Source organism: Pleurodeles waltl, chromosome 3_1 (genome assembly GCF_031143425.1).
Source record: "Pleurodeles waltl isolate 20211129_DDA chromosome 3_1, aPleWal1.hap1.20221129, whole genome shotgun sequence".
In the NCBI taxonomy this organism is placed as follows: domain Eukaryota; kingdom Metazoa; phylum Chordata; class Amphibia; order Caudata; family Salamandridae; genus Pleurodeles; species Pleurodeles waltl.
In genome coordinates this window covers 1,759,927,869-1,759,951,670 of record NC_090440.1, presented here as the reverse complement: position 1 = coordinate 1,759,951,670, position 23,802 = coordinate 1,759,927,869, and the positions used below count along the sequence as shown (strand labels likewise).

The 23,802-nt window shown below is 43.5% G+C and overlaps 1 protein-coding gene across 1 annotated transcript in view; it reads right to left on the bottom strand.

The window, feature by feature from the left end:
* The window catches only part of LOC138285590 (potassium voltage-gated channel subfamily H member 8-like), a 1,338,351-nt gene that overhangs the window by 1,170,120 nt on the left and 144,429 nt on the right, over positions 1–23,802 (bottom strand). The window lies entirely within an intron of this gene.

Genomic DNA, 23,802 nt, shown 5'->3' with positions numbered 1-23,802 from the left:
AGACATTGCACGCGGAGTACCGAGGGGATCTCTGCGGGCCGTTGTGAAGGACAGCCTTGCGTTTCACGAGCGTGTTTGAGAAATAAGTCCCCGGGGCCACTCCCTTGGATTAATTGGTGGTACAATGGCCTCAGGCCGGGGCTGACCTCCCGTCATCAGCGTGAAAATTTCCCGTGAAATTCTTCCCTCCACCCTCTGGTTAATTAGTGTGTGGATGGTGCACCGCGGAAGGCTCATCTCAAGGCCTGCCGCCATTATTACCACGGCGCTAATTGCAGCGCGCCTGCTCCGCCCTCCCGTGGGTCATAGGACATCCCATCCCCACAGTGGGAGGGAGACCAAGAAACGTAGTGTTATTGGGGAGAAATGCAGAGTGGTATGCAGAGGCAAATCAGTACACCAGGTAGAGCCCCCTCACCAGAACTCTGCTATTATTACTATTATTATTAGCAATAGTAGTAGTAGTGTTGTTGTTATGGTGATTGGTATTCTTGTTATTATCATTATTATTATTATGTAACAAGTCTGGTAAAAATGTTAATAACCTCTTCCACTAACATTCAATTAGATTGCTTATAGATCCTTTAGTTTGTTTATGCTACATTGAATCATTTTTCCATGGATTGCGATGTTTTCAAGGGCAAACTAGAACCGCAGGAGGGAAGAAGGTGGTATACAGAAGAGGGTGTATTCTTTGTGGTCAACATAGCCCAGTGGTCTGTGTGCCACAAGAGCCCCTCAGTTGTGGGACAGCATTTTCAGTTCCCTCTGACCTTTACCAGAGGCGAACCAAAATGATGGGCCTCCCTAAAGAATGTGATATGGGGCACAGTATCCAACAGCCCACAAATATTTGAAAACTCTCAGCTGAATCGAGACCTCTGAAGGGTTGGGGCCCCATGGTTGGGACCCCGTGTGGCACAGGGGCTGTCAGGACCTGTGTATGCTCATGGACCTCGTGGTTGGGTTGACAGAAAGTTAGTAAGGCTTTCCTGAAGCCAACAACAGTTTGCTGGGACCAGATTTTCAGAGAGACACTTTGCCTCAGATGGTATGTCTGGTTGTGGAGGTGCTGAGTGTGTCTAGTCCTGTTGCATACATGATTAAGCGTGGGTTGCAGAGCTGGTGTTGTGTTGCTGAGGCATTTGCAGGTGAGGTAGTGCATCTTGGATGGGATCCCCTCATTCACAGGAAGACTGTGAGCTTTGATCTTGTCAGCCACATTGTGAGTCTATTTCAGGTGGGTGACTCTGGTGGTCGAGTAAGTCTACAGGGCGAGTGTTACAATGAGTTTAACATCGATTAAGGTATATTTCAACGGATGAGATGAGAGTCAAGGCCCTCCTGAGCTGAGTAATTTGAAAGTAGGGGTTTTTGACAGTGACCAGGGAGTGCATGTTTAGGTTCTTGGTAAGGAAGCAGTGAATGTCTCCTGGTCCCAGCGGAACTGGTAGGAGACCCGAACAGAAGATGAATTAAAAAGAACAAGAGTCTGAGGAGGGATTGTACCCATGACTAAGCAAGAGTAATACTGGAGAACATGCTGGATCTGCAAATAAACAAACCGGATAAGGGCAGGCTGGCTGAGCCGCACAGTGCTCATCAGCTGTCAAATCCTGTATTGCTCTGTGTATTTGTTGATGGTTGAACTGCAGAGTAGGAAGTGATAAATACATTCATTTTTGTGTCTGGCTGTACTGATGAAGCACTGATGGCTCCTTCTAACTTTAGAAGCGGGTTCTGTTCAGCACGCGCTCACACCTCCAGCATGGCAGCTCAGCAGCGCCTTTGATTGGCTTTTGCGTAGGGTAGTAATGATGTGTTGCCTGGAGTAAGGCAGCGTGGGCAGGACACATTCACTTAATGTGTAATTTACAAAATAGAATCCGTCTACCACAGTGATGCCACTACCTACAAAGGGGAGCTGAGGCTTCGATGTTTTAGCAGACCCAGAACATGCTGAAAGGGACCCTCCAGTATTTCCACTGTCTCAATGCAGCCTGAGTATTTTCCCTTTCTTTCTGATACAACTTGCTTTGCTTTTTATGATGTCAAATGAAGTGCATGTGGTGTGTTAGCGTAGTGAGTGTGGTGGATGTTCGTGAGGTTGGACTGTTGTGCACTGTCCATTTTACGCCGGTGTTGTCCTTTGCTTGGTGCTGTCTGCCCCCTATTTATGGGGACCTTGTGTAGGGATGCGTAGGGTCGGGAGCAGTAAGTAGCTTCCAGAATGCCGTTGTGGCAGGTCCTCTGAGCAGTGTCCAGGGGAGATCCTGGCTTACTCGGCGATGGAGGAGAGTCCTAGTGGTGTTACACGCTATAGTATTGTGCTTTAGCACAGTATCAGGGCCACAGACATGCAGAGGAGCCTGGAGCTCAGGCTCAAGAGAGAGTCAAGAGAGAGAAAGTGGCAGGACACCCAAACGCTTAAGAGAGAGTGGAAACAAGGACTCTTGAAGGAGTTCACAACGCTTGGGCTGAGGAGCAAATGCACTTTTTTCTAAGTCAGAGAAGAAGTTACTATGACGGGGAGCTTTCGCTCATATAACACGCTGCAGCACTAGTGGATCAAACCTCAGAAACTACAAACTTTAAAATGTTGCGTGTTATCTGATTTATTCTGATCGATTTGCAAGAAGGAGGAGATGGCCTAATGGTGCTGCTCCAAATACGAAGGGCATCACTCCAGACAAGAAGTAGCTCTGTTTCCCATGATGCATTTGGGCCACGTTGAAAGCGGTCTGTGCACTCCTCGATATCAGTCTTTATTAATACTCTGCATTAGGTAAGCGTCTGAAGTTTTACTAAGAACAATATTTATAAAAATGTCATTGTTTGATATCTATCTAGACCGTGTGTGATGTAATAAGGTATTTGAACTTGGTGACCTACCCTCTTCAATGAAGTTAACCTTATGGGTATAGGGGACTTCCTAGGGTCTAGAAAGATACTGTGCATAAGCACAATCTTCTTTACAAAGGATCAGGACCAGCAAACAAGTCCTTATTAGGATGCTGATGACAACATCAAAATCTGTACAGCACCCTTGTTGTCTCTAGGCTCTGTACAACCTGTTAGTTGAAATATCATTCTAAATGATGGAACGTGTAAGCGAATGTGTGTAACTTTTGAAGTGATTTACTCCAGCGATGGAAAGGTTCCAGAACATTCTAAAGGTGGTTGCCCTCAGTGAAAAGGCCTTAAACTCCATAAGGAGCTGATTGAAAGGGGATGGGATATAGGCGTCACTGACTGGATGACCCAAGAATCCATATCTGTTGAGGATAATGCAATTGTGTTCTTATGTATGCTTAAAAGGCCCATTAAAATGCCTTTGTAACAATCGTAGACAACTACATTCACTTTATTCTGATCTTCAAGCCACTGTGTAATTGTTTTAGCCTCCGATATTGGATCTGATGGTTTTGGGCTTATAATAGCTCGCATCCTGAATTTTGCACAGCCTGGAGCTTTCTTATTGCCACCATTTTCCTGAAAATGATTCTGGTTACATTTCAAAATCTCGATTGACTAAGGTTCCACAATTATACCAAGATTAAGTCTTGAAATTCTTTGAAAATTCTTTCCACAGAATATGAGATCTCCAAATCAAAAAGTTCTTTAAAAACCTTTATATTTTAGACAGTGCTTAATTTGTAAATAAAAACGTGCCGGTGCCCAGAGCCCTCTCTTAAACATGAGGCTGCTGCAATTAAATGTGCGAACACGGAATACTCAGGCAGCATAATCCTAAAGCCATCTCGGACCTCTTCAATCTATTTACAGCCACTCCCTGCCCCTTCAGCTCACTCTTGCAGCTTTCTGCTTTCTCCCATTGTGACGCTTTTAGTTTTTCTCTTCCCCCGTCTTTCCCGTGTGTGTCTTTTGCGCCCAATAAATGTTTGAGGCAGAAAAAGAAGTGCCGGCACTCAAAAGTAATTGCTGGTGCCCTCACCAAAAACAACAAGCACAAATTGAGCCCTGATTTTAGAGTAGCCACAACCTCACCTAATGAATTAAACGTCAATTGTTCCTTTCCACATCAACATTGAATGTGTCTCACAACTCTGCTCTGATACAAGATCTGCCCAAGTCCATCCACCAAATTTTTGGGGCTTGAGTCTACTGTCTCTCACTCAGCTTGCTTTCATCTGCCACTCACACAACACAGAAGGCTACTATGGCCCTCATTACAACCTTGGCGGGCAGCGGAGGCCGCCCGCCAAGGTTTCACAGCCAAGCGGCAGCCTATGTGGCCGCAATCCCGCCGGCTGCATTATGACATCCCAGCTGGGCTGTAACATTGGAGCCGGCTCCGAATGGAGCTGGCGGTGTTGCGGCTGTGCGACAGGTGCAGCTGCACCTGTCGCGCTTTTCACTGTCTGCTGTGCAGACAGTGAAAAGCAGGGTGGGGCTGTGCCTGGGGGCACCTGCACTACCCATGCCACATGCATGGGCAGTGCAGGGGCCCCGAGGGGCCCCGTGACTCCCATTCCCGCCAGCCTTTCCATGGCGGTCTCTACCACCATGGACAGGCTGGCGGGTAGTGGACTCCTAATCCCCTGGGCAGCGCTGCAAGCAGCGCTGGCCTGGCAGATTAAAACCGCCGGGACAACCATTGTGGGAAACCGCCAGTCCCGGCAGTGCGACCGCGGCGCTACCGCCGCGGTCGTAATTCGCCAGATTGTACCGCCAGCCTGTTGGCGGTACAATTGCCGAAACAGCCCTGGTGGACTTTGACCGCCAGGGTTGTAATGAGGCCCTATATTGCCTAATTATCTGCCACACATCTAGAAATCTTTTCTTAATAGCCCCAGCAAACTGAAGCATTGGAAGAGGATTGGGGTGAGGAGATGCCGCAGATGTATCACCTTAAATGTTGAAATAATAAATATGTTTGTCAAATTCCCTATGCTCAAGGTGGTTTGGGCTATTTCTGAAACTATTAGTCAGATACTGAACAATCTATCAATCAGGATTAGCAAAGCACCAACAGGGTATCCATGTGCTTGCAGGTCTCAGAGAAAGCAGTGAAAAAGAGGGACAAGCAAGGAGAAGGGACACACAAACAGGGGGAATAGCAAGGAGAAAGCAGTGAGAACGAGGGAAAAGCAATAAAAAGGCACACAAAAATGGGTGAAAAAGCAAGGAGAAAGCAGTGAAAATGAGGAAAAAGCAAAAAGAGGGCACACTAAAAAGTGGGAGAAAAAGCAAGGTGCAAGCAGTGAAAACTAGGGAAAAGCAAGAAGAAGGCACACAAAAACAGGGGAAAAAGCAAGGAGAAAGCAGTGAGAACAAGGGAAAAGCAAAGAAAATGGGGGGAAAGCAAAGAGAAGGCACACAAGAAATAGGGGAAAAAGTAAGGAGATGGAAGTGAGAACAAAGGAAAAGGAAGGAGAAGGCACACTAAAACAGGGGAAAAAGCAAGGAGAAAGCAGTGAAAAACAATGAAAAAGCAAGGAGAACGCACACAGTGAAAATGAGGGAAAAGCAAGGAGAGGCTACACAAAAAAGAGGGGAAAAGGCAAGGAGAAGACAGGAGCAAGAGCAATACAGCAGCATGGAGACAGGGCCTGCAAATCCCAGAGTAACCTCTGCCATTAATGGTTGCATACTCTAATTTGCATAGCAGTTCCAATGGTATTATTCTGCAGCAGTTAAGAGGGAGAAACTCCAGAGCAACATAATTGGTGGAATGGAATGATACGACTCTTTTATCTGCAAGACAACATCTCAGAAAGTCCCTGACATTTTAAGGGATTTCAGCAGGTCTGGATGGAACAGGTTCACTCAGAATGCAGCCTCCAAACCTTGTAATAGCTTATTGATTTTCTATAAATTGTCCTACTAGGTTGTAGTTCTGTGTTTCATTTTTTTGTTATTTTCTTTTCTGTCACCTTGTTGCTAATGAAAATCGCAAAAATAAAGCGGCAAATAAAAAATATTGACACTTTTAAAACAAGGTGTAGAAAATGTGGACATCCCAGCAAGTTTCAGCGCCAATAAATAACCAATAAGAGACATGGCCTATAAGAAATGTTGAGGTCTAAATCCATAACCGCGTTGAGGTAAATACACTTAATATTGGCCTTAGATCAACCTTCACAAAAGTAAATTATGTTTCTCTTGATAATTTAAAAGATTAACTGGTGAATCTCGATCATGTTCTAAATTTACATCTTTTTTATGTGGTATGTTCCTCATAACCGTTGTACTTTAAAGTGCATCCCAGTAAGGTACTTATAGAAAAAATACTGACACCAACTGTTCCATAATGTTATCTTCAGTCGACTCCGACCCACCCCCCACCCCATCATTAAAGGATGGTATGTTGTGCAATACAAACAATCTGGAATATCTAGTAAAAGTACACATTCTGTGCAATTTATATGTTGCTTTCGTGTGTCCAAGCAAAACATATTTACCAGAACTGGTACCTACCAAATCTATATTTGGTAAAAACATATTGAACAATGAGTGACCTCTCCATAGTGACTTTTTCTGGACGAAGACGAGAGGATGCAGTTGTAAGATCTGTGAAGGTAATAAGCATGGATGAGAAGTCAAGCAGAGCTAGTTAAGCATTGACCTTTCATAACAATGCGAGCAATTATCCAATCATTATGCTTCACCTGCGTTTACAGATGCTGTTATGTCTTTCCTTAGATACCATAATTAGGCGATTTCCTACTTCTCGATTGTGCTGAAAGTGTCTACAACGAGCAAGAGACAGACTTTTAGGCAAGGATGACCTCCGATCAGGACACATTCATCTCCCTGGATACAAAAGTGATTCTTCAGATCGCTCCCAAGGCAGAGAGCATAGCAATAGATTTGGTTTTAGAAAGTAGTTGGAGCAAAACAGAAATGATAAGCCTGGCGGCTCAGAGATGTGCATGAATGCTTCTGTTGCATGAGTTGCTTCAAACCAGAACCAGCGGTGGATCAGGAATTCGCCGAATTCAAGAACTTGGCCTCCTTCATAGACCAGATCCAAATGATGCTCATTGGAAACCCGCTGCAAATGAGGCACTACACATGGGCATAAAAAAAAAATGGAAGGAGTGTGGCCATGGAAGGCTGAACTCTCACAACCAATACAGGCCGTGAGTACCATTGCCTAGATCTGGATTCCTGCTTGAATTGGAGCCAATTAAGAGGCCGTAGCAAGGTGTAACACATTCTCAACATCAGCCATGTCAGAAGTTATTGTGGGTCTTGACACAAAAACTAAAGTGGAACCCAAAAGGGCAAGGTCCTGATTCAAAGTTTAAAACAAATAATTAGCAGGCAAAGGTAAACCCAGGCAGATCCAGCATTTGGCACCATTTTGTGATGTTAGACATGTTAACTGCCTTGACAGGCATTAATATAGCTTAAAAAAATATACACAATTGTTGCAGCACAAGCGGGCCCTCAAACATCACAGGGTCTGGGTAATTGTGACCCCAATCTATCCCCTTCTCCCCAAGCGAACCTGGGCAAAACAGATCCACTCTGGACTTAAGTGTTCCTGATGATGTATAGGAAGCACATGAGCTATACCAAACACCCGGGAAAGAGCTGTTACACACAGGTTTACTTAAATATGATTGCTTCATAAATTAGGTTCCCTGGTACTTGTGCCTCCTGTAATGGGCGATACTCCGAGGGAAGCCTCAGTAGAGCATTCACATAAAACAAAATATAAAGTTGGGTTTATGAATCAAATATATCAATTACTCAGAATGGGAAGGACTAGTATAATACTTTTGAATTTCAATTTAATTTATTAAGGGATTATGTTACTCAAAATCATTGCATAATTAAATATGATGCAACATTAAAATCAACATACAATAGCAGTGTCGTAAAATAATATCAAAGAAAATCATTGTGCTTGTACATTACTCTAAAGTCACATAAAGATGTTACTGTTCAAGTACTATTCAAGTGTTAATCTATTTTCTACTAACAGCATGTATTTCACAAACAAGTATTTAAAATAGGACCATATTGGGTTAGTGTACCAATAATGGCCTGCAGACACGTGCAAGCATCCCTTTGTTGGACCTGACATCCTTGGTGTGGTTTTCTCCCACTTTTTTGTCTTCTGGCCTCCTGTTTTTGTTGACTTCATTTTTGCTGGCTTTAGGACTCTGCGTGTTTTACCACTGCTAACCAGTGCTAATGTGTTGTGCTCTCTCCTCCAAACATGGTAACATTGGTTTACACCAATTTGGCATATTTAATTTGCTTGTAAGTCCCTAGTAAAGTGGTGCTACGAGTACCCAGGGACTGTAAATTAAATTATACTAGTGGCCTGCAGCAATGATTGTGTCACCCAATTAGGTAGCCCTGTAAACAGGCCTTAGGCCTAGCACAGTGGTTGTATGTAACAATACTGTCTACAGAGGTACAGTCTGACATAAACATTCGTCCTAAGTACCATTTAGAAAAATATCATCCCACTGGGTTTATACTGTCTATTATTAACTCCAATTGGGCAATATTTTGTCTTGCAACATTCTAGTACCATACCAGGATGGTTAGGCACATAACTATGATGTTGAGAGAAGAAAGTTGCCAACTGAATGGCTTTGCTGTTGCACAGGATGTGAAAATGCTTTGGATTTGGGAAGCACGCTGAGGCGGGGGACATGAGGAAGGAGGTATGGAAGGGCACTGGTAAAGGTAGAGAGGAGTGTGAGTGTAATATTAGAAGTAACACATTTCTGGGTGTCAGTTTTTGTATCTATGGTGGATGCATAGAACATCAAATGGCTTGCAGCAGATTTAGGAAGTTTATGCAGAGTGCACTTTCTAGTACCATAGTACCTTAGGTGACCAGCTAGTACACGGTTCATGGTGCACGGGGAAGCACAAGTGAAGGAGATAGGTATGAGGAATGGTCTTGTTGGAGAATTATCTAGAGGAGAATATTTGGTTGTGGACAGGGATCTGACTGAGGAAAACTGTGAGTATGTAATGACATGGCTGGAGAATCACCTGAACGGGGAATAGCCTTGAAGAGAACTGTCAATGTGATTCCGTCTCACAGTGAGTGTCATCCTTTGTCCCTTAGCCAGTGCATTTTTTTCCCCAGTGTCAGTGTGTTCATAACCCAATGTAATCTTCCCTGTGGCTTTGCTCTCCTCTTCCGATGGCATCCAGGCTCAGCCGCAGGTGTTCCCCATCTCTGTGTAAGTGTCTCCCATTGACACTCTTGGTGGCGGTCCCTGCTCCAGTCTCTCTGACGCTTCCTGATTCTTCTCATCACGTGGCCCCGTGCACATCTATGTGCAGGTCTTGGTGCGTGAGCTACAGTTGGTTCTAAAGCAATGTAAAGGTAGCCAGATGGGCAATTGTGGAGTGTTCAAAGGGGTCCAGTCACTGCCCATTGGTGGCCAGCTTTTTCCCACTAATGTCTGCATTTATGCACCCCACACATGCAGGTTAAAACAGTCTTAGGTTGCTGCACAAAGTGCTGGGTTGCTCATTGTCATGCACAGAATGACAGCGGACACGCCTGGACAATGCCCAGCCTGGCCTCCATGCACAGCGCACCCAGCAAGGCCTTTAATTGGATGAAGGGTCACATGGTCCCTCTTCGCTCCCAGCATAGGGCTGCAGGGATTTTCCACAGGGAGTAAAAAATGCTCCCTAACCAGATAACTAGCAGTTAACAGACCATCTCTTTTAATTAAGGTTATAAATGTCCTTTCTGTCCTTTCTGGGTGTAGGTGTAAGATGTCAAAAAGACTATCACACCCCCTTCAAAACATTTACAAGGATGTCACGCAAAACAGGGCAGCAATCAAAGTTGCTGTGCTGTGTTGTATGAGAGGGAGAGAGCAGGAAAGCGCCATATCTACCAAGATATGGCACAATCCTGCTCCCTTTTTAGTGCTGGTGCACAATCAGGCTGCAAGGATATGTGTGTAATGTCTACCACATGTTTTGTACTGGAAGGGTACCTTTCCAATACAAAATACTATGCCTTGGCAACGTTACAACTTTTTTCAATTTGAATGTGTGCTGTGCAGTGTAACTCACATGCAAAGTCTGAAAAGTTGGGAAAAATACGAGCATTTCTCCAAAAAAGCATTATTTTTGGTACAAAACCTTGTCTATCTACTATGCTTAGCAGATAGGGCTTTGCGTCAAAACCCATAGGTGGTTGTAAGGGAACACCCACAAACCACTCAGGGAATGCCACTAAGGCAGTGCTCTGCATTACTTTCAGGCAACTTTCCAGTGCAAAACACATTTTGTGCTGGAAAGTAAATTCAAAATAAATATTTTACACAGGTTTGCATCACTTTTGTGAAACAAACTGGACGTAAAATGATATTAAATTCTCCCCTCTGTGCTAGTCTGTGGGGCAAAGACAGAACATAGAATTCTGAATAAAGCATATGTGTTTAAAAATAAAAGCAAACTATGTTCTACATGCAAATTAACAAAATGTATAGTGAATGGGAGGGCTCAGTAATTGCTGAAGAGCCTGTCTTCAAGGTAGGTAAGGAAAATAACATACCTTGAATTAAAAATGTTCTGCACTTCTAGTTGAATATGTACACATTGCACTTACAATTTAGCAAACATTACCACACTCAGTTATGCTTATTTTATCACCTTTAAAAGAAAGAGTCAATTTTACAATGACTACAAAACTCGCCCTTTAGATTACATGCAGGTCTTGACACCATGTGCATAACCGATTCAGCTAATTTAACAGACCCTTTGACTCGAAGATTACGATCGCATCCAGCAACAAATGCACGGACCAACTGAACTATGCCATAAGGGAACAAGCTAGGAACAGGCTGTTTACATAAAGGATCCTGCCTAAAGCCATTGCCCTGCACTATCTAAGCAGCTGATGCACGTGTCCAGCAGCAACTGCCCTTTAGATCCGTCAATGGGTCACGATTCTCTCGGTGTGTTCATGTAATCATCTTGCAGGTCACAGGTTCAAAATCCGTTGATACAAGTGCCTCTGATACTCCTTTCCCGCAAGCATGTATTAACAAAGGCCATGTGAAAAGGAACAACTGCATGCATGAATGGACGTGTCTATCTACCTAGTGTGTGCGAGAACAGGGGCTGCAACAGGGCCTGTTCACCTGGGTCGTGCTTGAAAAGCATATTTGGCTTTAAATAAAGACTGTAACTCTGCCAATGCCCTGTGCCGTGCTACCAGAACATGCCTGTGCCTAGCTTTGCCCAAACATTGCCGTTCCCTAAGGTGACGGAATGGGGTGCTGACCTAGTAGGGTGGAAGAGGGGCTACCCGCAGGCATGGGAATGCCAACTCTCCTCAGCGCTGAGTTGTGTTCCATTACAAGTAGATTGGATTCTGTCTAATATGGTTGTATTTGGTTCTGAATGTTTCAGACCCAACACTCATCCAGAAAAGTGATCCACATCCTGCAGCAGATTTTGGTCCATATTTACTAATATTTGACACAATGCAGCAAGACAACTTGTCAAATGGAAAGGAGAGGAATGCACCATACCTACTTACATATGGCACATTCCTGTTCTCTGCATTGGGGCTCTTGTGGCAGCCAAGTGCCAATATAGGTATCCTTGCACCATGTGCCGGAAGGAGCACCTTCCTGCACAAAAACAATCCTTGGAGGCATTTTCCACATCGAAAGAGGAAAAAACGTGGGAAAACAAATATGTTTCTCCGTGTTACGCTTCACTTGCGAACGTGTAGGTTTTTGACATATTTCCAGGTTTAGTAGTGTAAGTAAATCTGGGAATGTGGCAAAAGCCATGGGTGAATGCGTGGGAACACCCACGCTCCACTCATGGAACCCCTTCCCAACCCAGAGAAATGCCAGGCAGTGGCTTGCACTACCTTGCGTTACTCCAGATTTACCATGCTGCGTAGAGCTACTTAAAGAGGTTCTGCACAGCACAGTAAATCTGACTTAAGGGCTTGCATCACCTTGCGTGATGCAACAGAATCCCTTAGTAAATCTGGACCTTAGTATGTATTCCCTCACTCAGTGGGTGGGTCTACTGCACTCCCTTTGGTGACAGAATCACCCTCATTGGCCCCGAGCAAAGTTGCATGAAACTTTAGTATTCACACGTGGGCCATCAGAGCCTGATTTTGGCTTCAATCCGACCCTCTGTCTCACCGGCAGGTGGCCCCTACTTTCAGTGAGGGAACCTGTGTAAGTGACCTGGTCCCAGGTGTAGGTGAAGAGATCCTGTTAGATTTCAGGCACAACAGCTCCTACAAGCAAATTCTCTTCCCACCCTCCCCCCTTACTCTCCAGGGAAAGGGATGAAGCGGCTGTTAGAGTGTGTGGAAAATTCGGACAGCGGCGCTTCCTTCCCTGTGCTCCAATTTGACTCTCATTTGACTACAGGACGAAAGCCTGCAGCTCAATTCATACACTTTTACCAGTCTCACACAGAACCATCTCAGCAGAGAATGAGTGGAACTGCTCCCTTGAAGCAGGATGACTCTCCCTCTCAATCCCAGCAGCCCGTGCACAGCACATCCTTTTACCTTTTATGCAAAGCAGAAGAAAGTCGTGGGAGACCCAATCGCACAGCATCAGGGAGTAAAAAATCCAATACCAGTGGGTGAGGGGGCCCCAAAAACACATTTTGGAGTGGTTTAGTAGCAGCTCCTATGCAATTACTAAAAATTGACTCCCTTGCCCTGGTTGGGTAGTAAAAGCAATAATAGGGATACAGTGGACCCAGAGTCGGACAGGCCTGTAGGGCAATAAGGCAGTCCCAGGTAGGCCAATCTGATAGGTCAGTGTGTTTTTTATTTTTTTTTGCAGTGTGTGGGCCTATTTAATGGCCAAGTGGGATGGTTTCTACAGTTCATTTCTCTGATATTACCACAATCATAGCCTGCAGCAAACTCAAAAGCATGCAATCTCCCATACTTTGCAAAATATCCACGCAGTATGTCGTTACAGGTTCAAAACTGGGCTGATTTGTAAATGTGGGCCACTTTTTTAGCTATCTGGTTCCTTAATGGGGGCCTCTTTTATTCCGGTGCCCTAGCCTATTTTTTGTCCCAGACCGACCCTGAGGGACCAACCACATCCCTTGCGATGCTGCGGCCTAGCGTCCCTCTGTTACTTGACACCAGTGCATCTCTGTAGACTTGTGCATAGGTGCCCACTGCCCTGTACACCCTCCTACCTCCCCTGCAGTTGAAGAACCAGTAGGACACGGGAGTGTCTTAGCTTCTCTGTCAAAGCCGCACCACACCTATGACTCACATTATAAGGCCACCTTATCGACAGCGTAAACTTTCGCGAAGTTTGATGCCACGAACAGCAATAGGCAGCACATGATATGGAGCAGATTACGACTGACACGAGACACGGCATAATCACCTGGGCATACAATCTGTAACATGCTAACATCCTCATCTGTGCAACATTTACACTGGGTTCCATTGAGAAGCATATATTGTGTGCACCTATGAAGGCAAAAAATAGCACAACTCCCCATTTGTTAGGACAACACATTTAGGGCCAGATGTAGGAACATTCTGAATTGCGACCCGCAAATTGTGAGTCAGACCGACTCGCAATTTGCAAGTCACAATTCAGAATGTTGGATGGTGTCCCTGACACCATCTGCGATTTGCAGGGGGGGTCGCAAAGGCCCCCTTGCGAATGGCGGCCCTCAGAGGGATGGTGGCCTGCTGCGGACAGCAGACCACCATGTCTGTGACTGCTTTTTAATAAAGCAGTTTTTTTTTTGTAATGCAGCCCGTTTTCCTTAAAGGAAAACGAGATGCATTACAAAAACAAAAAATGAAACATTTTCGTTTCATTTTTTCAGAGCAGGCAGTGGTCCACTGCCTGCTCTGAAAAAATGTTTGCAGTGCCATTCCCCATAGGGACCCCTTCCCTTTTGCGAATGGGTTACCACCCATTACAAAAGGGTGCAAACTGCGATTGGTTTGCGAATGCGTTCGCGGTCACAAAGCAATCCTGCATTGCACTGCCACTGGCAATTAGGAAGGGAACACCCCTTCCTAATTGCGACTCGCAAACCCGTTTTGCAATTGGGTAACCAGGTTACCGAATCGCAAAACGAGGTCTGTGCATTGCAAAGTGCATTTTGCACGTCGCAAACAGCGAAATTCGCTGTTTGCGATGTGCAAACTGTTTAGTACATCTGGCCCTTAGTGCCAGATCTAGTTTCAGTACAAACGTGCCATCCGCACATTTGTCTTTAAATAATAGCGCCATGTCCCAGAGATGGCCTCTTGGTCCCATTTTTATGTTATTTTACATGATGTTTTATGGGGCGTGGGAGGTGTCGGAGCGCTGTACAGAAATGAAACAAATACATTTAGAAGCGGCACAAAACAGGCCACAGAACAAGGGTGTAAATAAACATCGAGCTGCATAAGGTGGTCCGTATTTGAAACAACAGAGGTGTAACTGAGACAGAAGGGTAACAGTGAACAGCATAGCAGCACAGACACAGCAGTCCATAGTGCAGCATGAGGAGGTGCAGAACCTACAGAGGAAACAAGCGGGAATGGATGGGTGAGGATAGGAGGCATGGGGTGGAGGGTCGGTGCAAGGGGGTGCAAAAGCAGACTTGTACAGGGATAAAGACAGAGAGTTTAGTTTCTGGAGCTCTGGATGCAACGAAAGTGCCAAAAATGGAAAGGCAATAAATAGACAGTAGAGAGAAACTCTCCAGAGGGCAAGCGGTTGGGTATGCTCGGAAGGTATATACCCGTGAAACTCCTGCAGTTCCTGCACGACCCTTCTGTCGAGCATACACAGGGTCGGGCTGCGACAGAAAATAGGTCCATGCGCTAAAATAAAAGTGGCCCCTATTAGTGAATCAGATAGCTAAAGAAGTCGGCCACATTTGCATAATTTGGAGCTTGTAAAGAACCTTTTATAGGTGTTGCAAGGTCTGGGAGACGCATACATGTGTGCTTGCTACAGGCAATGTGCGTGGAAATACAGGGGAAATGAACAGCAGAAACTGGCACACCTGACCATACAAGAGGCCGCAAATCCCCAAAACACCAGCCCACACACTGACCTACCAGACCTTAACCTCAGGAACTGCCTGTCGTGAGCTAGTCCCGACCCTGAGCATATATGTCCAATAACTGTGAGCCGGAATAACCAGAGTCACATACATGGTTTATGCATGAGCTCACACAAACTGTGGGCCTCACACAGTTTATGGCTGTGCATCTAATTTAAAAATGTGCACAGTGTTCTGCAAATGTGATAATCTTAATAATTCACACATGGGTATCCATCACTTTGTGTCAATGTGAAGGTGGTTTCCTTGACCCCAGTGGTTCCCACAAGGGTCGGTGCTCTGTAACTTGTAGGCATTCCCCCTTTGCTTGAGGGACGCGGGTTGTCAGTATCTGCATCCTACCTTAGAGGTAAACGGCCTCAAGAGGGTCCCTGAATCTCTTGACACCCACTCAAAAGGGCACAAAGGGTTCACATGAAAAGTGCTACACGACCAAGGTGGCGCAGTGCTTAATTTGTAAATAGAAACGTGCCAGTGCCCACAGCCCTCCTCTTAAACACGCAGCTGCTGCATTTAAGTGTGCGAACACGGAATACTGAGGCAGCGTAATCCTGAAGCCATCTCGGGCCTTAATCCATTTACAGATACTCCCTACCCCTTCAGCTCACTCTTGCAGTTTTCTGCTTTCTCCCATTGTGACGCTTTTTCGTTTTTCTCTTCTTTTGTCTTTCCATATGTAACTTTTGCTCGCAGCAAATGCTTGAGGCAGAAAAATAAGTGTCAGCCTTCAAAATTAAGTGCTACTGCTCCGCACCGGAAACAAGAAGCACAAATTAAGCACTGAGGTGGCACAAATTCAGTGCATCTCTCTCTGGACTGCATATGCTTGTGCTATGTGTCTGGTTTAAAAATATCATATTTCGCACAGACAACAAGGACTCCTTCATGTGCAGGGGCCCAGGCTGTTGCACAAACAGAGGAAACTTCACATTTGAAATGTGTCTCTTCCATGTAGCCGATATTGAAGGAATGATTTTGCAGCTACCCCAGCTGCCCCAGCAAAGCCAATATTTCTGTCCCTGAGTGGTCCTAGATAGACATCCCTATAATAAAGAAACATACTAGGCTATAACAATGTGGAAACTAAGAATTGAGTCCCTTTCCTGAACAGACTGGAGAGGAAGAATTAAACCAGACCCACAAAGAAGAGAGTTATGAAAAGAGATCATAAGATGAATTTGCTTTGTCAGTGGTGAATTTAAAAAGTATGAAGAGCAAAACATTGGATAGCCGATACATTTGGCAAATGCTTTAAGAAAATCTATGTTTATGCAAATCTTGGTGAACAAAAAAAGTAAATGTGTTTGAACTTTACGTAATTTCCTTTTGTGTAATAAAGCAAAAAATATGTTAACATTACAGGTAAATTATACATAATTAGGTGAAATACATTTCCTTCCTTTAGTGCTATACTTTAGTATCCACATGTCAACTTTTAATTCAAAGACATGTTTTGTGCTTAAAAATAGCACAAAAAGCACAAGTGATTCGATCAACAGCTAATCACGTTCTGGTTTGTGGCATTGTTCCTGTCCGTTTATAGTTAAATTTAAAAACGAATGGCTCTTAATTGAACAATGTGGCGTAGTAGTGTAATTTTAGGAATTTTGTGGAACAAGCATAATGTGACATTCCCCAAATTCCCCAAATTTCACCGGCTTATGGCAGCAAACTACAGCAAATTATTGTGCAACAGTACTTAGTGAATAATAGTATGTCTTTATTAAAAGCTAAGACAGCAAGCACTTCCTAAACAAAAACTCCATAAATTAACAGCTAAGACGTTGTGTCACTAAAGATTATACATCAAAGAACACACAGTGCCTCACAATTGCAAATCATATGTCATAATGCATCTGTCCCCAAGCCAAATGGGAACATAAACAGGACAATATAGGCTTCCAAAAAATGTTTTAGCCTTAATGGACAGCCCATCCAAGCAATGTAAAACCACAAAAAACACATAAATAGCTGAAGACAGTGGGGCGCAAAAGGCCACTCTCTTTGTGAACTTCCAATTGTACTTTTTTAAAAATGTTATGACAGAAAAGCTGTCTAAAGGCAATTATGCAATTATGCGATTCTATGGATGTAAGATTTGCCACATAATGAGAGGTTTGTATCAGTTGGCACATAATCCATCATCGTGTGCACAAATTCTAGATTTTAACATAAACTTTGTTTTAGCTCAAAAGGATAAAAAGTTGCTGAAAACCTACCAAATGTAAGGTCTCCTTTTACCTGCTGGTTGCTGTGTTTAGGTGTAAGACATAAATAATGGTGTGAAACCTTTGCCAGTGGTGTTAATGTGTAAAAATGACAAAATAGTGAAGAAATAATGCCCCATTACACCGCACAATTTAGTTGTCTTGCCGCATAATTTAGTCAACATTTCTGCTTAATTTTGTCCTTCCCTGCCATATAATTCCACTCGCCTTGCCAAGAGAACAAATTCCCGGGAAGCTGTTCACAAAGGGAACAATATTTTAATTACATGACTCTTTATATTAAGAGTGTGATACAAAGGCTTCCTGGTTTTCAAACTAATGCCACAGTGCATTGTGAGTAAATGTAGTCTCATTCCGACATTGTGTGCTGTTTTTGATGGCCCAGTTAATCTGATAATAAGGTTTTGGAGCAACAAATGTACATGTGCGATTGGCCAACTTCAAAACAATCTTTTGCTATGTCAACCGGTGTGGCTGCACTGAGCGCTGACCTGAATGGGGAGCACTGACTTGTGGGTGCGGGGGCTGTGTTGAGCAATAGCTTACATTTAAAAGCACCTGCTGCAGAGTACCTTGTGGGTAGCTTTCAGGCAGCAATAAAAATGTCACGATAGCTCTTGTGATTATTCTTCCTGCTAGAGAGAGAGAAACCAAGTTTTGTCTCGTGGCAGCTTTGATTGGCTATCAAGCAGCACACAGGGTAATATTCCTGCTGCAAAGAACATATCTATATTTTATGTGGATAGCTGAATGGATTAGTAAAACCAGCCTTTATCAGCACTTTAAAACAAAAGGTATGTGAGTGAGGGGCTATGGAGAGATGAGGGGTACTTTTGCCAGGTGGTAGTAAGGGAATTTGAGGAGACGGTATGGGGGTGGAGGGTGCCAAAAAAGATTGTAGCACTGGACGCCACCAGCGCTAGAGTCGGACCTGATTTTCCATCCACATGTGCCCCGGGACAAGAAAGGCAGGGGGGGGGCTAGGGGAAAGTCTAATGAACGCATTCAATCTGCTTCCCACAGTCTGTTCATTTTCTTAGAGAGTTTTAGTGGGTTTTTATTTGAAACATAATAATCTCTAGCCATATTCCATATTTGAGTTTAATACAAGAGTTTTCAACTCCCTTACTTGAATACTTTTTTCGTTTGTCTTCACTCGATTAAGTATTATTAACGCCAGGAAGTGCGCTTAAAAAGGTGAAAGGTACAGAAATAAAAATAGAATCCGGATATCCAGCACATCACTATGAAGATATCTAGCTAGTGGGTTGTGTTTATGCATGAACCTCCCTCTGGTTGTCTGTATTTCAGCACCATGGAGAGGTCATGAAGGAAGTCCCTGTTAGTCTCTGCCTTCCTATTCTCGCTCACCAGTTATGACACCAATTCAGGCGCAACCAGCATTTTGCACCTGCTTTGGGATTTGCAGGCTACTTGTAATAAGGCCCTTTTTGCCTGTTTATCTACATATCTATGCCGTATCTACCTGCCTGTCTTTCTTCGAAAATGTCATACATACATTAAGTGTCAGTTTTCCATATTTACTTTTGCTTCCATAGTATATGAATGATGTTTGTATGGATATCTTGAAAATCTGACATTCAATCAGCCCCTGTAGGACACCCGCGCTCTGTAGTGTTGCCTCAGTACCAACGATGCATAAATGTAAAGCATAATTTGTGGCATCAGTGAAATGTAAGAGGAATGAAAATTGATTAGAGTTCTTTACACATCAATACAGCCGTAAGGCTACTTAATAGAAAAAAATATTAAAACCATGTTTAATCTCTCAAGACCAAAGAGATTGTTGCATGTGCAGATGCTCTGACTCCACATAAGTGGGAAGTACATATGGATGGTTCTTTGGTCATGTGGCTTTGTGGGTGTGCAGCACTACGGGAAGAGGGGTCATGGTGTTTGATGGGTGAGAAAAATAGGCTTGTTAGCCAAACACCCCCCACCAATACATCAGCTGGAGCAGCACCATCTGTGAACAGGATAGTCAAATAGACTTCATAGTCCAAAAGAGAGACCCCTTCCTGTCTGTGTAAGGACTGTTCTCAGACATTTTTTAGCAGTCCGGGGGCACACAGGGGCTCAGATTGTGACACTGGACTCTTATACCCCTGACCACCCATACTGTTGCGCACTATGTACACCCTTTAGCACTTTACCCAAAGAGTAGAGAGGTTGAGCAGTCCAAGACTTTGGGCCTAATTTAGAGTTTATCACAAACGTAATGGATATCCCGTCTCCAGTATTATGATTTCCATAGGCTATAATGAAATTGTAATAGGGCGGGGGGATATCTGTCACGTTTGTGACGGACTAACCCCTTCCCCCAAACTCTCAATTAGGCCCTTATTCAGGGAGGGAGTTTGGGTTTATAGACTCAGAACTCAACAGATATCAGATAACAGTTAATAGATTATAGCCCAGCCAATACTTTAGTTTAGAAACAGAAAGTACTTAATTGCTACTTTACACACAACTTAGGTACTATACATATTACATAGAGGGCATTAATCAATAGTAGCAATAGGCAACAGTACAGACTATATCTGAGGAAAGCAGTCCTTACTGATAATATGTGATGGCCCTTGCCTGTACTTAAGGGAAGACACAATGGGGTTACTAGGGTGGGGGAACGCCATGCTGACCCAATTTGCTGCAGTTGCAGAAGTCCTCTACATTATTGTTGTGTGTCCCTCTCTTCTCTGGGTTTAACCACACAGTATTTATTCCGTTGTGGATGTGTGTTCTGTCCAATGTAGACTGCAATGATGTCTGACAGGTAGGGCCTGCTGTTCACCGTAGTGTGAGTGGCCCAGCCCACAGTGCAGGAGGCAGTGATATGTGATGGGCCTGACTGGATTGTGCATGAGTGTAGTATCTAGTGCAAATGCTAGGTGAAAAGAGACAGTGCCATCACCAGATGAGAAGGCTGTAGAGAAGTGACGGTGCCCGGTGTTCATTGGCTGGGATCTTTTTTGGGCCCAAACACAAAAACCCACCACTCAAAGAAACTAGAGGCAGATGTACTAAGATAAGCCTCACAAAAGTGGCAGCAATCTGGGCACTGATTTTTTGAAAATGCAATGGTATTTTGCAAACTAGACTGTGTACTAATAGGTTAATTCAAAAAATGCAGAATCATATTGGGCCATATTAATGAGGTAAGTCACAAATTGCAACCCACTTTCAATCCACTGCCATTACAGGCAAGGTGTCCTGCTGGGGTTAGCAGACTATGTTGTTTGTGATTGCTCTTAAATAAAGCAATTAGTAATATGTTCTAAATGCAGTCTGCTTTCCTTTAAGTAAAATGGGATACACTTGAAACAAAAAAGTTTCAGAAACTTATTTTAGGAGTAAGCAGTGGTTCCACGGACCGCTTCAGTTTGAGAATTGGGTTACCACTACTTTTGTGTAGTCAGAACAACAATAGTTTGAAGAGACGTCCTCAGCAATCCCCTTCAAAATAGTAAAGTAGGATGTACTTGCAAACCCAAACTGTGATTCAGTAATTCACTACTGAATCACTTTTTTAGGGTTGGTATATACCAAAAAGCTATATAGTGCTTTTTAAGTCTATGATTTAGAATATCAGAGCTTTTATGGCTGCAAAATAGCTCATTACAACTGGCCCTTGGTGCCCACACTCCATTGTGTTTATTAGTACATTGTCCTTGGCCAAAGCAAATCAGTGGGTATGACACTCTTCTGGCACTCTTGATTCTTTCCATTGAAGACCGCATACATGAGTCTGATATTTTGCAGCACCACTGGAGCTTATTGGTGCTTTTTGTTGGGGAACCCAACTAGCTACAAATTTCTTGATATCCCAGATTCATCAGGTTACACAGCTCCATTTCACTACTGCTCAACTCAAGTAAAATGGCATATGTTTGAAAAAAAAAAGTTTCACAAACTTATTTTAGGAGGAAGCAGTGGTCCCATGGGTTACCACTACTTTTGTGTAGTCAGAAAAACTTAATATTTTGCGACCTGATTTTGGTTGCAAAACATTATCGCATCTGACTGCGAATTGCTACTTTAAAGTGATGTTCTCATCAATCCTCTTCAATACCAGCATAAGTGTTATACTTCCAACCAACATAATATCATGTTCACTTCTTCCCTTAGTCCTATTTACTCCACCTTGAAATGTTTCTTTGTCATGACCTTATTTGTTACGGCCGAGAATGATCTGACCATGTGTGGGGAGAGTCTTTTTGCAAGAAGGGGCTCCAGTTGCATACCCAGTGACAACTGAAAACATGGTACATCATTGGTGTTATTGATGTACGAGCAAAATGTTGTCAATTGACTCCTGTAGTATGTTATGTTTGTTGTCATTGCCATGGTTATGGACATGTTGATATCTGCTCGGCCTCGTTAAATCCTCAGTGACATGCAGTATCCTTACAATGTACAGCAGTGGGTAGGTTATTCCATATGTTATAACCAAAAAACATGTACCACACACACATCCAATCATGGACTGTTGATGCTTAATTACATTGAATATTTGTGTCCATCATTGACCCTAGAATAAGGTTGTCCAACATTGGGGCTGTCGGACCAGAGCCATGCCAGATTTTCAAGATAACCCTTGACTATAAAAATGAGTTCCAATTTTAAAAGGAATATGTAAATGCATCTCCTGTGGACACCCTGAATCTGACAACAGGACTCTAGCTCGTCTGCATCACTATTGGGCTGACCACCTTTAGCTGTCTGAGTACAGACCCATACTTGTCTACCAGCTTATGAATTTGTGGGATGCCTGAGGGCCACTTAACTGCTCAGTCTGCATAGCCCATTTAACATACCATAAGAGATATATGAAATTACTACATTTTGCATTCACGCACTGTGGATGGTTATGAATACATCATCCATAATTCTGCATTCATCAGAGGTAGAAGTGTAGACTAGACATGTCTGACACCCCTCAAGCTTGGCATGCCACTACTCTTCCTCAGTCCTACTGGCCCTCTCAGGCATTGGTCTATCAGAAAAGTATCCCAATTTCCCCGCAAGCGAGTAGTCTCTGAAATCAAATGTGGAAACGATTTGAAACCTATTAGCTTTAATGTGAAACCGAGAGCCATCTGCTTCAAACCACTCTGCCTGGCTCTTCTGACTGAATGTGTTTAAACAGTTCGTGTGGGTTGATGTCTTCTGAGTTTTTGAAGCCAGAAGAAACAACCCTGTCTTATTAAGACGAGAAAATCAGAGCCGAAAGAGTTTGAATAGAGGGATATTTACACAAAGCGGGCAGTCTTGATGTTTTTGGAAAAAAATAGTGTTAGAAAAAATCATAATAATAATAATGCAATATATTCATGTAGTGCCTCCTGTCGTGTGCTTGCAGCTTCTAAGAGCTGCAAAAGCAGATGTTGTTCTAAACTCCACTCAGTTAGATAAAGGATGGAAGGTTGTATGACCCTTCCCAGGATCAAATTTGTGACCTCCAGGACGCACTCAAATCTTACAGAAGGCGGTTATTCCACAGGACTATCAGACACATTGGAAGGTCCTTCAATCGCTGTAAACCAATATGCAAAAACTGAGTTTTCAACAGTACATACAATTGCAAATTGATGACCTTGAAAGGTCAGAGCAAGACAAGAGTGTGCTATGCCGGCCTTAAATTGCCACTTAAGCAATAAAGGGTGGGCCATTGATCACAAAGGATGTATGTTCTTCCATTTCATCAATCATACAGATTTTTAATCTAGTTATGGCGGCCTCTCTCCCTGTGCCCATCAATCATAACGTGATCCACCTTCCCCCAAAGATGTTAACTCCCATGGAAGAGTCACCTCGATCTCTCTTCGTTTGCCTGTAGGTTAGCGGACCTCCCTGGAGGCCAGGCAGTACACTGTAGGTCAATGGGACAAATGTGTCTTGTAATCCAGTCTTCCAAGCATGGTTTCAACTGATGAAGAAGGAGGGAGGAAGATGGGCAGGGCCCAAGTCCTAAGAAAAATGGTCGGAGGACTAATTAGCTTATGTAAATCACAGTGGAATCACAGGAAGTGATGTCACAACAAGTAACGTCATGCCCTTACAATATTCCTCACTTCCAAAGTGGAACGGGCCTACCATACAAAAACAACAAATTAATATAATCATGCAAAATAGCTAAAAGAACATGTTTTGGTTTGTTTGACTTTTTACAAATAAAATGTATGCCTTTCACATTTCAGATAGTCACTGAGCTGGAAATGGTGGAAGAGAACGCTATTTTTAAATAAATGTATGTTTAGAGAGTAAATAAAAAGTGCTTGATGTGTGTTTTTTAGAGTCAAACTGTTCTTGCATGTTTGCTTTCTATTGGTTTTGTCTGTGCAGCTTCAAAGCACAAAAGCACTGCACATGTTCAGTGCTAAATCTATAGAAGGATGTGAGGTTGGTTTTTATTTCTCAGATAAGACTTTCAAAGACAACGCTCACTGGGCCTCTCTCATATATAAAAGGAATGCGAACAGTGGGGAAGAGGGTTTAA